The 14,388-nt window shown below is 34.8% G+C and overlaps 4 non-coding genes across 4 annotated transcripts; all 4 read right to left on the reverse strand.

The window, feature by feature from the left end:
- Positions 1-6,975: 6,975 nt before the first annotated feature.
- Positions 6,976-7,049, reverse strand: TRNAN-AUU (transfer RNA asparagine (anticodon AUU)). The gene has a single exon. It is a non-coding gene; the product is annotated as a tRNA-Asn (tRNA).
- A 2,269-nt stretch (positions 7,050-9,318) lies between these two features.
- Positions 9,319-9,392, reverse strand: TRNAN-AUU (transfer RNA asparagine (anticodon AUU)). The gene has a single exon. It is a non-coding gene; the product is annotated as a tRNA-Asn (tRNA).
- A 2,265-nt stretch (positions 9,393-11,657) lies between these two features.
- TRNAN-AUU (transfer RNA asparagine (anticodon AUU)) lies at positions 11,658-11,731 on the reverse strand. Its single transcript has one exon. It is a non-coding gene; the product is annotated as a tRNA-Asn (tRNA).
- A 2,266-nt stretch (positions 11,732-13,997) lies between these two features.
- On the reverse strand, positions 13,998-14,071 carry TRNAN-AUU (transfer RNA asparagine (anticodon AUU)). Its single transcript has one exon. It is a non-coding gene; the product is annotated as a tRNA-Asn (tRNA).
- Between the last annotated feature and the right edge of the window lie 317 nt (positions 14,072-14,388).

Consider the following 14,388-nt stretch of genomic DNA (forward strand, 5'->3'; position numbering starts at 1 on the left):
CACGCTAACCAATTGCGCCACAGAGACACTTTGCAAAAGTGCATACTGACAAAGGCTAATAAGCATTCATCTAGAACGTTTCCTAGAAAAACTTTAAAAAGTCAATAATCTGGAGAGTTTTTGTAAGATGTTTCTTCCATCAACCAATGAAGAAACACATTGGTACTTTCCCATGATGAGTGAGTGCTTCAGGATCTTTTGCACTTACATGTGCAGCAGAGTACTTCAATGGAAGCATGCTGGGTCCATAACCCAGAGGTAGGCAGATTGAAACTATCCTCTGCTATATGCATTTTTTTTGTTAATTAAAGTAATCCAAAACTGGGATTGATATTTTTGCTCTTTTATTTTTACTTAAAGTACAATAACTTTTACCATTTTAATTTGTTTTAATAGTATATTGACAGTATTGTTTTCTTTCAAAAATCCACTTAATTTTCTTTACCCTATTATTCAAATGGTAATTGACAAAAACAAACTACATTGTCACCAGAAGAGCAATACAAAATGTACAAGTGATATATTAAAATCATCTTTCCAGCTTGAATTTCAATGATGCATTGGGGCAACGATTTTGTAAGAAACATCTTCACCCTTAAATAAAGATTTTCTTAATTCCTTACCTGTGTGCTAATTAGATATCACCTTGTTTTCACATTAAACAGACTTCCACATGAGAGAGCAGCACGGATGCAGTGGCGTTAATGTTTCCTGGTGTCAACCTGTATTATTTCAGTAGATATTGAAATGAGGATGCATCTTGCTGCCTTTCCAATGAAGCACGTTTAATTTAGTAATAGGTGAAAAACCATCCCTACAAAGGTGTTAATCAGATACTTGGCTTTGTGGACACTTTTCAGAGATCAAATTTGTTAGCATAAAAATAAAGCCAGAAAATGAAGAGCTGTTTAATCACTCAATTGGATTTTTCTGCCAGCATATTTCTTTTTCTCTGCAACCCACTGCTAAATTGTGCTTCCTAGCTGTTTTTTTTATAAAATCACTTAATCAAATCTAACTCTGATTACATCAGAGAAGGCCAGGTACCCTACACCATAAGAGGGGGTTTGAAATTTTGACTTGTCTACTTAAAGATCACCAAAATCTGATAACAAGGTCAATTACATCCCTGGGTGGGATTGAACCACCAACCCTTTGGTTAATAACCAAGCACGCTAACCAATTGCGCCACAGAGACACTGTGCAAAAGTGCATACTGACAAAGGCTAATAAGCATTCATCTGGAAAGTTTCCTAGAAAACTTTAAATAGTCAATAATCTGGAGAGTTTTTGTAAGATGTTTCTTCCATCAACCAATGAAGAAACACATTGGTACATTCCCATGATGAGTGAGTGCTTCAGGATCTCTTGCACTTACATGTGCAGCAGAGTACTGCAATGGAAGCATGCTGGGCCATTAACCCAGAGGTAGGCAGATTGAAACTATCCTCTGCTATATGCATTTTTTTTTTTGTTAATTAAAGTAATCCAAAACTGGGATTGATATTTTTGCTCTTTTATTTTTACTTAAAGTACAATAACTTTTACCATTTTAATTTGTTTTAATAGTATATTGACAGTGTTGTTTTCTTTCAAAAATCCACTTAATTTTCTTTACCCGATTATTAAAATGGTAATTGACAAAAACAAACTACATTGTCACCAGAAGAGCAATACAAAATGTACAAGTGATATATTAAAATCATCTTTCCAGCTTGAATTTCAATGATGCATTGGGGCAACGATTTTGTGAGAAACATCTTCACCCTTAAATAAAGATTTTCTTAATTCCTTACCTGTGTGCTAATTAGATATCACCTTGTTTTCACATTAAACAGACTTCCACATGAGAAAGCAGCAAGGATGCAGTGGCGTTAATGTTTTCTGGTGTCAACCTGTATTATTTCAGTAAACATTGAAATGAGGATGCATCTTGCTGCCTTTCCAATGAAGCAAGTTTAATTTAGTAATAGGTGAAAAACCATCCCTACAAAGGTGTTAATCAGAGACTTGGCTTTGTGGACACTTTTCAGAGAACAAATTTGTTAGCATAAAAATAAAGTCAGATAATGAAGAGCTGTTTAATCACTCAATTGGATATTTTTGCCAGCATATTTCTTTTTCTCTGCAACCCACTGCTAAATTGTGCTTCCTAGCTGTTTTTATAAAATCACTGAATCAAATCTAACTCTGATTACATCAGAGAAGGCCAGGTACCCTACACCATAAGAGGGGGTTTGAAATTTTGACTTGTCTACTTAAAGATCACCAAAATCTGATAACAAGGTCAATTACATCCCTGGGTGGGATTGAACCACCAACCCTTTGGTTAATAACCAAACACGCTAATCAATTGCGCCACAGAGACACTTTGCAAAAATGCATACTGACAAAGGCTAATAAGCATTCATCTAGAACGTTTCCTAGAAAACTTTAAGTAGTCAATAATCTGGAGAGTTTTTGTAAGATGTTTCTTCCATCAACCAATGAAGAAACACATTGGTACATTCCCATGAGGAGTGAGTGCTTCAGGATCTCTTGCACTTTCATGTGCAGCAGAGTACTGCAATGGAAGCATGCTGGGCCATTAACCCAGAGGTAGGCAGATTGAAACTATCCTCTGCTATATGCATTTTTTATTGTTAATTATAGTAATCCAAAACTGGGATTGATATTTTTGCTCTTTTATTTTTACTTAAAGTACAATAACTTTTACCATTTTAATTTGTTTTAATAGTATATTGACAGTATTGTTTTCTTTCAAAAATCCACTTAATTTTCTTTACCCGATTATTAAAATGGTAATTGACAAAAACAAACTACATTGTCACCAGAAGAGCAATACAAAATGTACAAGTGATATATTAAAATCATCTTTCCAGCTTGAATTTCAATGATGCATTGGGGCAACGATTTTGTGAGAAACATCTTCACCCTTAAATAAAGATTTTCTTAATTCCTTACCTGTGTGCTAATTAGATATCACCTTGTTTTCACATTAAACAGACTTCCACATGAGAAAGCAGCAAGGATGCAGTGGCGTTAATGTTTCCTGGTGTCAACCTGTATTATTTCAGTAGACATTGAAATGAGGATGCATCTTGCTGCCTTTCCAATGAAGCAAGTTTAATTTAGTAATAGGTGAAAAACCATCCCTACAAAGGTGTTAATCAGAGACTTGGCTTTGTGGACACTTTTCAGAGAACAAATTTGTTAGCATAAAAATAAAGTCAGATAATGAAGAGCTGTTTAATCACTCAATTGGATATTTTTGCCAGCATATTTCTTTTTCTCTGCAACCCACTGCTAAATTGTGCTTCCTAGCTGTTTTTATAAAATCACTGAATCAAATCTAACTCTGATTACATCAGAGAAGGCCAGGTACCCTACACCATAAGAGGGGGTTTGAAATTTTGACTTGTCTACTTAAAGATCACCAAAATCTGATAACAAGGTCAATTACGTCCCTGGGTGGGATTGAACCACCAAACTTTTGGTTAATAGCCATACACACTAACTGATTGCGCCACAGCGACACTTTGCGAAAGTACATACTGACAAAGGCTAATAAGCATTCATCTAGAACGTTTCCTAGAAAAACTTTAAAAAGTCAATAATCTGCAGAGTTTTTGTAAGATGTTTCTTCCATCAACCAATAAAGAAACACATTGGTACTTTCCCATGATGAGTGAGTGCTTCAGGATCTTTTGCACTTACATGTGCAGCAGAGTACTTCAATGGAAGCATGCTGGGTCCATAACCCAGAGGTAGGCAGATTGAAACTATCCTCTGCTATATGCATTTTTTTTTTGTTAATTAAAGTAATCCAAAACTGGGATTGATATTTTTGCTCTTTTATTTTTACTTAAAGTACAATAACTTTTACCATTTTAATTTGTTTTAATAGTATATTGACAGTATTGTTTTCTTTCAAAAATCCACTTAATTTTCTTTACCCTATTATTCAAATGGTAATTGACAAAAACAAACTACATTGTCACCAGAAGAGCAATACAAAATGTACAAGTGATATATTAAAATCATCTTTCCAGCTTGAATTTCAATGATGCATTGGGGCAACGATTTTGTAAGAAACATCTTCACCCTTAAATAAAGATTTTCTTAATTCCTTACCTGTGTGCTAATTAGATATCACCTTGTTTTCACATTAAACAGACTTCCACATGAGAGAGCAGCACGGATGCAGTGGCGTTAATGTTTCCTGGTGTCAACCTGTATTATTTCAGTAGATATTGAAATGAGGATGCATCTTGCTGCCTTTCCAATGAAGCACGTTTAATTTAGTAATAGGTGAAAAACCATCCCTACAAAGGTGTTAATCAGATACTTGGCTTTGTGGACACTTTTCAGAGAACAAATTTGTTAGCATAAAAATAAAGCCAGAAAATGAAGAGCTGTTTAATCACTCAATTGGATTTTTCTGCCAGCATATTTCTTTTTCTCTGCAACCCACTGCTAAATTGTGCTTCCTTGCTGTTTTTTTATAAAATTACTTAATCAAATCTAACTCTGATTACATCAGAGAAGGCCAGGTACCCTACACCATAAGAGGGGGTTTGAAATTTTGACTTGTCTACTTAAAGATCACCAAAATCTGATAACAAGGTCAATTACATCCCTGGGTGGGATTGAATCACCAACCCTTTGGTTAATAACCAAGCACGCTAACCAATTGCGCCACAGAGACACTTTGCAAAAGTGCATACTGACAAAGGCTAATAAGCATTCATCTAGAACGTTTCCTAGAAAACTTTAAATAGTCAATAATCTGGAGAGTTTTTGTAAGATGTTTCTTCCATCAACCAATGAAGAAACACATTGGTACATTCCCATGATGAGTGAGTGCTTCAGGATCTCTTGCACTTACATGTGCAGCAGAGTACTGCAATGGAAGCATGCTGGGCCATTAACCCAGAGGTAGGCAGATTGAAACTATCCTCTGCTATATGCATTTTTTTTTTATTAATTAAAGTAATCCAAAACTGGGATTGATATTTTTGCTCTTTTATTTTTACTTAAAGTACAATAACTTTTACCATTTTAATTTGTTTTAATAGTATATTGACAGTGTTGTTTTCTTTCAAAAATCCACTTAATTTTCTTTACCCGATTATTAAAATGGTAATTGACAAAAACAAACTACATTGTCACCAGAAGAGCAATACAAAATGTACAAGTGATATATTAAAATCATCTTTCCAGCTTGAATTTCAATGATGCATTGGGGCAACGATTTTGTAAGAAACATCTTCACCCTTAAATAAAGATTTTCTTAATTCCTTACCTGTGTGCTAATTAGATATCACCTTGTTTTCACATTAAACAGACTTCCACATGAGAGAGCAGCACGGATGCAGTGGCGTTAATGTTTCCTGGTGTCAACCTGTATTATTTCAGTAGATATTGAAATGAGGATGCATCTTGCTGCCTTTCCAATGAAGCACGTTTAATTTAGTAATAGGTGAAAAACCATCCCTACAAAGGTGTTAATCAGATACTTGGCTTTGTGGACACTTTTCAGAGAACAAATTTGTTAGCATAAAAATAAAGCCAGAAAATGAAGAGCTGTTTAATCACTCAATTGGATTTTTCTGCCAGCATATTTCTTTTTCTCTGCAACCCACTGCTAAATTGTGCTTCCTTGCTGTTTTTTTATAAAATTACTTAATCAAATCTAACTCTGATTACATCAGAGAAGGCCAGGTACCCTACACCATAAGAGGGGGTTTGAAATTTTGACTTGTCTACTTAAAGATCACCAAAATCTGATAACAAGGTCAATTACATCCCTGGGTGGGATTGAATCACCAACCCTTTGGTTAATAACCAAGCACGCTAACCAATTGCGCCACAGAGACACTTTGCAAAAGTGCATACTGACAAAGGCTAATAAGCATTCATCTAGAACGTTTCCTAGAAAACTTTAAATAGTCAATAATCTGGAGAGTTTTTGTAAGATGTTTCTTCCATCAACCAATGAAGAAACACATTGGTACATTCCCATGATGAGTGAGTGCTTCAGGATCTCTTGCACTTACATGTGCAGCAGAGTACTGCAATGGAAGCATGCTGGGCCATTAACCCAGAGGTAGGCAGATTGAAACTATCCTCTGCTATATGCATTTTTTTTTTATTAATTAAAGTAATCCAAAACTGGGATTGATATTTTTGCTCTTTTATTTTTACTTAAAGTACAATAACTTTTACCATTTTAATTTGTTTTAATAGTATATTGACAGTGTTGTTTTCTTTCAAAAATCCACTTAATTTTCTTTACCCGATTATTAAAATGGTAATTGACAAAAACAAACTACATTGTCACCAGAAGAGCAATACAAAATGTACAAGTGATATATTAAAATCATCTTTCCAGCTTGAATTTCAATGATGCAATGGGGCAACGATTTTGTGAGAAACATCTTCACCCATAAATAAAGATTTTCTTAATTCCTTACCTGTGTGATAATTAGATATTACCTTGTTTTCACATTAAACAGACTTCCACATGAGAAAGCAGCAAGGATGCAGTGGCGTTAATGTTTCCTGGTGTCAACCTGTATTATTTCAGTAGACATTGAAATGAGGATGCATCTTGCTGCCTTTCCAATGAAGCAAGTTTAATTTAGTAATAGGTGAAAAACCATCCCTACAAAGGTGTTAATCAGAGACTTGGCTTTGTGGACACTTTTCAGAGAACAAATTTGTTAGCATAAAAATAAAGCCAGAAAATTAAGAGCTGTTTAATCACTCAATTGGATTTTTCTGCCAGCATTTTTCTTTTTCTCTGCAACCCACTGCTAAATTGTGCTTCCTAGCTGTTTTTTATAAAATCACTTAATCAAATCTAACTCTGATTACATCAGAGAAGGCCAGGTACCCTACACCATAAGAGGGGGTTTGAAATTTTGACTTGTCTACTTAAAGATCACCAAAATCTGATAACAAGGTCAATTATGTCCCTGGGTGGGATTGAACCACCAACCCTTTGGTTAATAACCAAACACGCTAACCGATTGCGCCACAGAGACACTTTGCAAAAGTGCATACTGACAAAGGCTAATAAGCATTCATCTAGAACGTTTCCTAAAAAAACTTTAAAAAGTCAATAATCTGGAGAGTTTTTGTAAGATGTTTCTTCCATCAACCAATGAAGAAACACATTGGTACTTTCCCATGATGAGTGAGTGCTTCAGGATCTCTTGCACTTACATGTGCAGCAGAGTACTGCAATGGAAGCATGCTGGGTCCATAACCCAGAGGTGGGCAGATTGAAACTATCCTCTGCTATATGCATTTTTTTTTGTTAATTAAAGTAATCCAAAACTGGGATTGATATTTTTGCTCTTTTATTTTTACTTAAAGTACAATAACTTTTACCATTTTAATTTGTTTTAATAGTATATTGACAGTATTGTTTTCTTTCAAAAATCCACTTAATTTTCTTTACCCTATTATTCAAATGGTAATTGACAAAAACAAACTACATTGTCACCAGAAGAGCAATACAAAATGTACAAGTGATATATTAAAATCATCTTTCCAGATTGAATTTCAATGATGCATTGGGGCAACGATTTTGTAAGAAACATCTTCACTCTTAAATAAAGATTTTCTTAATTCCTTACCTGTGTGCTAATTAGATATCACCTTGTTTTCACATTAAACAGACTTCCACATGAGAGAGCAGCACGGATGCAGTGGCGTTAATGTTTCCTGGTGTCAACCTGTATTATTTCAGTAGATATTGAAATGAGGATGCATCTTGCTGCCTTTCCAATGAAGCACGTTTAATTTAGTAATAGGTGAAAAACCATCCCTACAAAGGTGTTAATCAGATACTTGGCTTTGTGGACACTTTTCAGAGAACAAATTTGTTAGCATAAAAATAAAGTCAGATAATGAAGAGCTGTTTAATCACTCAATTGGATATTTTTGCCAGCATATTTCTTTTTCTCTGCAACCCACTGCTAAATTGTGCTTCCTAGCTGTTTTTTTTATAAAATCACTTAATCAAATATAACTCTGATTACAACAGAGAAGGCCAGGTACCCTACACCATAAGAGGGGGTTTGAAATTTTGACTTGTCTACTTAAAGATCACCAAAATCTGATAACAAGGTCAATTACATCCCTGGGTGGGATTGAACCACCAACCCTTTGGTTAATAACCAAACACGCTAATCAATTGCGCCACAAAGACACTTTGCAAAAGCGCATACTGACAAAGGCTAATAAGCATTCATCTAGAACGTTTCCTAGAAAACTTTAAATAGTCAATAATCTGGAGAGTTTTTGTAAGATGTTTCTTCCATCAACCAATGAAGAAACACATTGGTACATTCCCATGATGAGTGAGTGCTTCAGGATCTCTTGCACTTACATGTGCAGCAGAGTACTGCAATGGAAGCATGCTGGGCCATTAACCCAGAGGTAGGCAGATTGAAACTATCCTCTGCTATATGCATTTTTTTTTTATTAATTAAAGTAATCCAAAACTGGGATTGATATTTTTGCTTTTATTTTTACTTAAAGTACAATAACTTTTACCATTTTAATTTGTTTTAATAGTATATTGACAGTATTGTTTTCTTTCAAAAATCCACTTAATTTTATTTACCCTATTATTCAAATGGTAATTGACAAAAACAAACTACATTGTCACCAGAAGAGCAATACAAAATGTACAAGTGATATATTAAAATCATCTTTCCAGCTTGAATTTCAATGATGCATTGGGGCAACGATTTTGTGAGAAACATCTTCACCCTTAAATAAAGATTTTCTTAATTCCTTACCTGTGTGCTAATTAGATATCACCTTGTTTTAACATTAAACAGACTTCCACATGAGAGAGCAGCACGGATGCAGTGGCGTTAATGTTTCCTGGTGTCAACCTGTATTAATTCAGTAGATATTGAAATGAGGATGCATCTTGCTGCCTTTCCAATGAAGCACGTTTAATTTAGTAATAGGTGAAAAACCATCCCTACAAAGGTGTTAATCAGATACTTGGCTTTGTGGACACTTTTCAGAGAACAAATTTGTTAGCATAAAAATAAAGCCAGAAAATGAAGAGCTGTTTAATCACTCAATTGGATTTTTCTGCCAGCATATTTCTTTTTCTCTGCAACCCACTGCTAAATTGTGCTTCCTAGCTGTTTTTTTTTATAAAATCACTTAATCAAATCGAACTCTGATTACAACAGAGAAGGCCAGCTACCCTACACCATAAGAGGGGGTTTGAAATGTTGACTTGTCTACTTAAAGATCACCAAAATCTGATAACAAGGTCAATTACATCCCTGGGTGGGATTGAACCACCAACCCTTTGGTTAATAACCAAACACGCTAACCAATTGCGCCACAGAGACACTTTGCAAAAGTGCATACTGACAAAGGCTAATAAGCATTCATCTAGAACGTTTCCTAGAAAACTTTAAATAGTCAATAATCTGGAGAGTTTTTGTAAGATGTTTCTTCCATCAACCAATGAAGAAACACATTGGTACATTCCCATGAGGAGTGAGTGCTTCAGGATCTCTTGCACTTACATGTGCAGCAGAGTACTGCAATGGAAGCATGCTGGGCCATTAACCCAGAGGTAGGCAGATTGAAACTATCCTCTGCTATATGCATTTTTTTTTTTTAATTATAGTAATCCAAAACTGGGATTGATATTTTTGCTCTTTTATTTTTACTTAAAGTACAATAACTTTTACCATTTTAATTTGTTTTAATAGTATATTGACAGTATTGTTTTCTTTCAAAAATCCACTTAATTTTCTTTACCCGATTATTAAAATGGTAATTGACAAAAACAAACTACATTGTCACCAGAAGAGCAATACAAAATGTACAAGTGATATATTAAAATCATCTTTCCAGCTTGAATTTCAAAGATGCATTGGGGAAACGATTTTGTGAGAAACATCTTCACCCTTAAATAAAGATTTTCTTAATTCCTTACCTGTGTGCTAATTAGATATCACCTTGTTTTCACATTAAATAGACTTCCACATGAGAAAGCAGCAAGGATGCAGTGGCGTTAATGTTTCCTGGTGTCAACCTGTATTATTTCAGTAGACATTGAAATGAGGATGCATCTTGCTGCCTTTCCAATGAAGCAAGTTTAATTTAGTAATAGGTGAAAAACCATCCCTACAAAGGTGTTAATCAGAGACTTGGCTTTGTGGACACTTTTCAGAGAACAAATTTGTTAGCATAAAAATAAAGTCAGATAATGAAGAGCTGTTTAATCACTCAATTGGATATTTTTGCCAGCATATTTCTTTTTCTCTGCAACCCACTGCTAAATTGTGCTTCCTAGCTGTTTTTATAAAATCACTGAATCAAATCTAACTCTGATTACATCAGAGAAGGCCAGGTACCCTACACCATAAGAGGGTGTTTGAAATTTTGACTTGTCTACTTAAAGATCACCAAAATCTTATAACAATGTCAATTACATCCCTGGGTGGGATTGAACCACCAACCTTTTGGTTAATAGCCATACACACTAACTGATTGCGCCACAGCGACACTTTGCAAAAGTACATTCTGACAAAGGCTAATAAGCATTCATCTAGAACGTTTCCTAGAAAAACTTTAAAAAGTCAATAATCTGGAGAGTTTTTGTAAGATGTTTCTTCCATCAACCAATGAAGAAACACATTGGTACTTTCCCATGATGAGTGAGTGCTTCAGGATCTTTTGCACTTACATATGCAGCAGAGTACTTCAATGGAAGCATGCTGGGTCCATAACCCAGAGGTAGGCAGATTGAAACTATCCTCTGCTATATGCATTTTTTTTTGTTAATTAAAGTAATCCAAAACTGGGATTGATATTTTTGCTCTTTTATTTTTACTTAAAGTACAATAACTTTTACCATTTTAATTTGTTTTAATAGTATATTGACAGTATTGTTTTCTTTCAAAAATCCACTTAATTTTCTTTACCCTATTATTCAAATGGTAATTGACAAAAACAAACTACATTGTCACCAGAAGAGCAATACAAAATGTACAAGTGATATATTAAAATCATCTTTCCAGCTTGAATTTCAATGATGCATTGGGGCAACGATTTTGTAAGAAACATCTTCACCCTTAAATAAAGATTTTCTTAATTCCTTACCTGTGTGCTAATTAGATATCACCTTGTTTTCACATTAAACAGACTTCCACATGAGAGAGCAGCACGGATGCAGTGGCGTTAATGTTTCCTGGTGTCAACCTGTATTATTTCAGTAGATATTGAAATGAGGATGCATCTTGCTGCCTTTCCAATGAAGCAAGTTTAATTTAGTAATAGGTGAAAAACCATCCCTACAAAGGTGTTAATCAGAGACTTGGCTTTGTGGACACTTTTCAGAGAACAAATTTGTTAGCATAAAAATAAAGTCAGATAATGAAGAGCTGTTTAATCACTCAATTGGATATTTTTGCCAGCATATTTCTTTTTCTCTGCAACCCACTGCTAAATTGTGCTTCCTAGCTGTTTTTTTATAAAATCACTTAATCAAATCTAACTCTGATTACATCAGAGAAGGCCAGGTACCCTACACCATAAGAGGGGGTTTGAAATTTTGACTTGTCTACTTAAAGATCACCAAAATCAGATAACAAGGTCAATTACATCCCTGGGTGGGATTGAACCACCAACCCTTTGGTTAATAACCAAACACGCTAACCAATTGCGCCACAGAGACACTTTGCAAAAGTGCATACTGACAAAGGCTAATAAGCATTCATCTAGAACGTTTCCTAGAAAACTTTAAATAGTCAATAATCTGGAGAGTTTTTGTAAGATGTTTCTTCCATCAACCAATGAAGAAACACATTGGTACATTCCCATGAGGAGTGAGTGCTTCAGGATCTCTTGCACTTACATGTGCAGCAGAGTACTGCAATGGAAGCATGCTGGGCCATTAACCCAGAGGTAGGCAGATTGAAACTATCCTCTGCTATATGCATTTTTTTTTTTTAATTATAGTAATCCAAAACTGGGATTGATATTTTTGCTCTTTTATTTTTACTTAAAGTACAATAACTTTTACCATTTTAATTTGTTTTAATAGTATATTGACAGTATTGTTTTCTTTCAAAAATCCACTTAATTTTCTTTACCCTATTATTCAAATGGTAATTGACAAAAACAAACTACATTGTCACCAGAAGAGCAATACAAAATGTACAAGTGATATATTAAAATCATCTTTCCAGCTTGAATTTCAAAGATGCATTGGGGAAACGATTTTGTGAGAAACATCTTCACCCTTAAATAAAGATTTTCTTAATTCCTTACCTGTGTGCTAATTAGATATCACCTTGTTTTCACATTAAACAGACTTCCACATGAGAAAGCAGCAAGGATGCAGTGGCGTTAATGTTTCCTGGTGTCAACCTGTATTATTTCAGTAGACATTGAAATGAGGATGCATCTTGCTGCCTTTCCAATGAAGCAAGTTTAATTTAGTAATAGGTGAAAAACCATCCCTACAAAGGTGTTAATCAGAGACTTGGCTTTGTGGACACTTTTCAGAGAACAAATTTGTTAGCATAAAAATAAAGTCAGATAATGAAGAGCTGTTTAATCACTCAATTGGATATTTTTGCCAGCATATTTCTTTTTCTCTGCAACCCACTGCTAAATTGTGCTTCCTAGCTGTTTTTATAAAATCACTGAATCAAATCTAACTCTGATTACATCAGAGAAGGCCAGGTACCCTACACCATAAGAGGGTGTTTGAAATTTTGACTTGTCTACTTAAAGATCACCAAAATCTGATAACAATGTCAATTACGTCCCTGGGTGGGATTGAACCACCAACCTTTTGGTTAATAGCCATACACACTAACTGATTGCGCCACAGCGACACTTTGCAAAAGTACATACTGACAAAGGCTAATAAGCATTCATCTAGAACGTTTCCTAGAAAAACTTTAAAAAGTCAATAATCTGGAGAGTTTTTGTAAGATGTTTCTTCCATCAACCAATGAAGAAACACATTGGTACTTTCCCATGATGAGTGAGTGCTTCAGGATCTTTTGCACTTACATGTGCAGCAGAGTACTTCAATGGAAGCATGCTGGGTCCATAACCCAGAGGTAGGCAGATTGAAACTATCCTCTGCTATATGCATTTTTTTTTGTTAATTAAAGTAATCCAAAACTGGGATTGATATTTTTGCTCTTTTATTTTTACTTAAAGTACAATAACTTTTACCATTTTAATTTGTTTTAATAGTATATTGACAGTATTGTTTTCTTTCAAAAATCCACTTAATTTTCTTTACCCTATTATTCAAATGGTAATTGACAAAAACAAACTACATTGTCACCAGAAGAGCAATACAAAATGTACAAGTGATATATTAAAATCATCTTTCTAGCTTGAATTTCAATGATGCATTGGGGCAACGATTTTGTAAGAAACATCTTCACCCTTAAATAAAGATTTTCTTAATTCCTTACCTGTGTGCTAATTAGATATCACCTTGTTTTCACATTAAACAGACTTCCACATGAGAGAGCAGCACGGATGCAGTGGCGTTAATGTTTCCTGGTGTCAACCTGTATTATTTCAGTAGATATTGAAATGAGGATGCATCTTGCTGCCTTTCCAATGAAGCAAGTTTAATTTAGTAATAGGTGAAAAACCATCCCTACAAAGGTGTTAATCAGAGACTTGGCTTTGTGGACACTTTTCAGAGAACAAATTTGTTAGCATAAAAATAAAGTCAGATAATGAAGAGCTGTTTAATCACTCAATTGGATATTTTTGCCAGCATATTTCTTTTTCTCTGCAACCCACTGCTAAATTGTGCTTCCTAGCTGTTTTTTTTATAAAATCTCTTAATCAAATCTAACTCTGATTACATCAGAGAAGGCCAGGTACCCTACACCATAAGATGGGGTTTGAAATTTTGACTTGTCTACTTAAAGATCACCAAAATCAGATAACAAGGTCAATTACATCCCTGGGTGGGATTGAACCACCAACCCTTTGGTTAATAACCAAACACGCTAACCAATTGCGCCACAGAGACACTTTGCAAAAGTGCATACTGACAAAGGCTAATAAGCATTCATATAGAACGTTTCCTAGAAAACTTTAAATAGTCAATAATCTGGAGAGTTTTTGTAAGATGTTTCTTCCATCAACCAATGAAGAAACACATTGGTACATTCCCATGAGGAGTGAGTGCTTCAGGATCTCTTGCACTTACATGTGCAGCAGAGTACTGCAATGGAAGCATGCTGGGCCATTAACCCAGAGGTAGGCAGATTGAAACTATCCTCTGCTATATGCATTTTTTTTTGTTAATTATAGTAATCCAAAACTGGGATTGATATTTTTGCTCTT

Source organism: Pseudophryne corroboree, chromosome 10 (genome assembly GCF_028390025.1).
Source record: "Pseudophryne corroboree isolate aPseCor3 chromosome 10, aPseCor3.hap2, whole genome shotgun sequence".
NCBI classification, from domain to species: Eukaryota; Metazoa; Chordata; class Amphibia; order Anura; family Myobatrachidae; genus Pseudophryne; species Pseudophryne corroboree.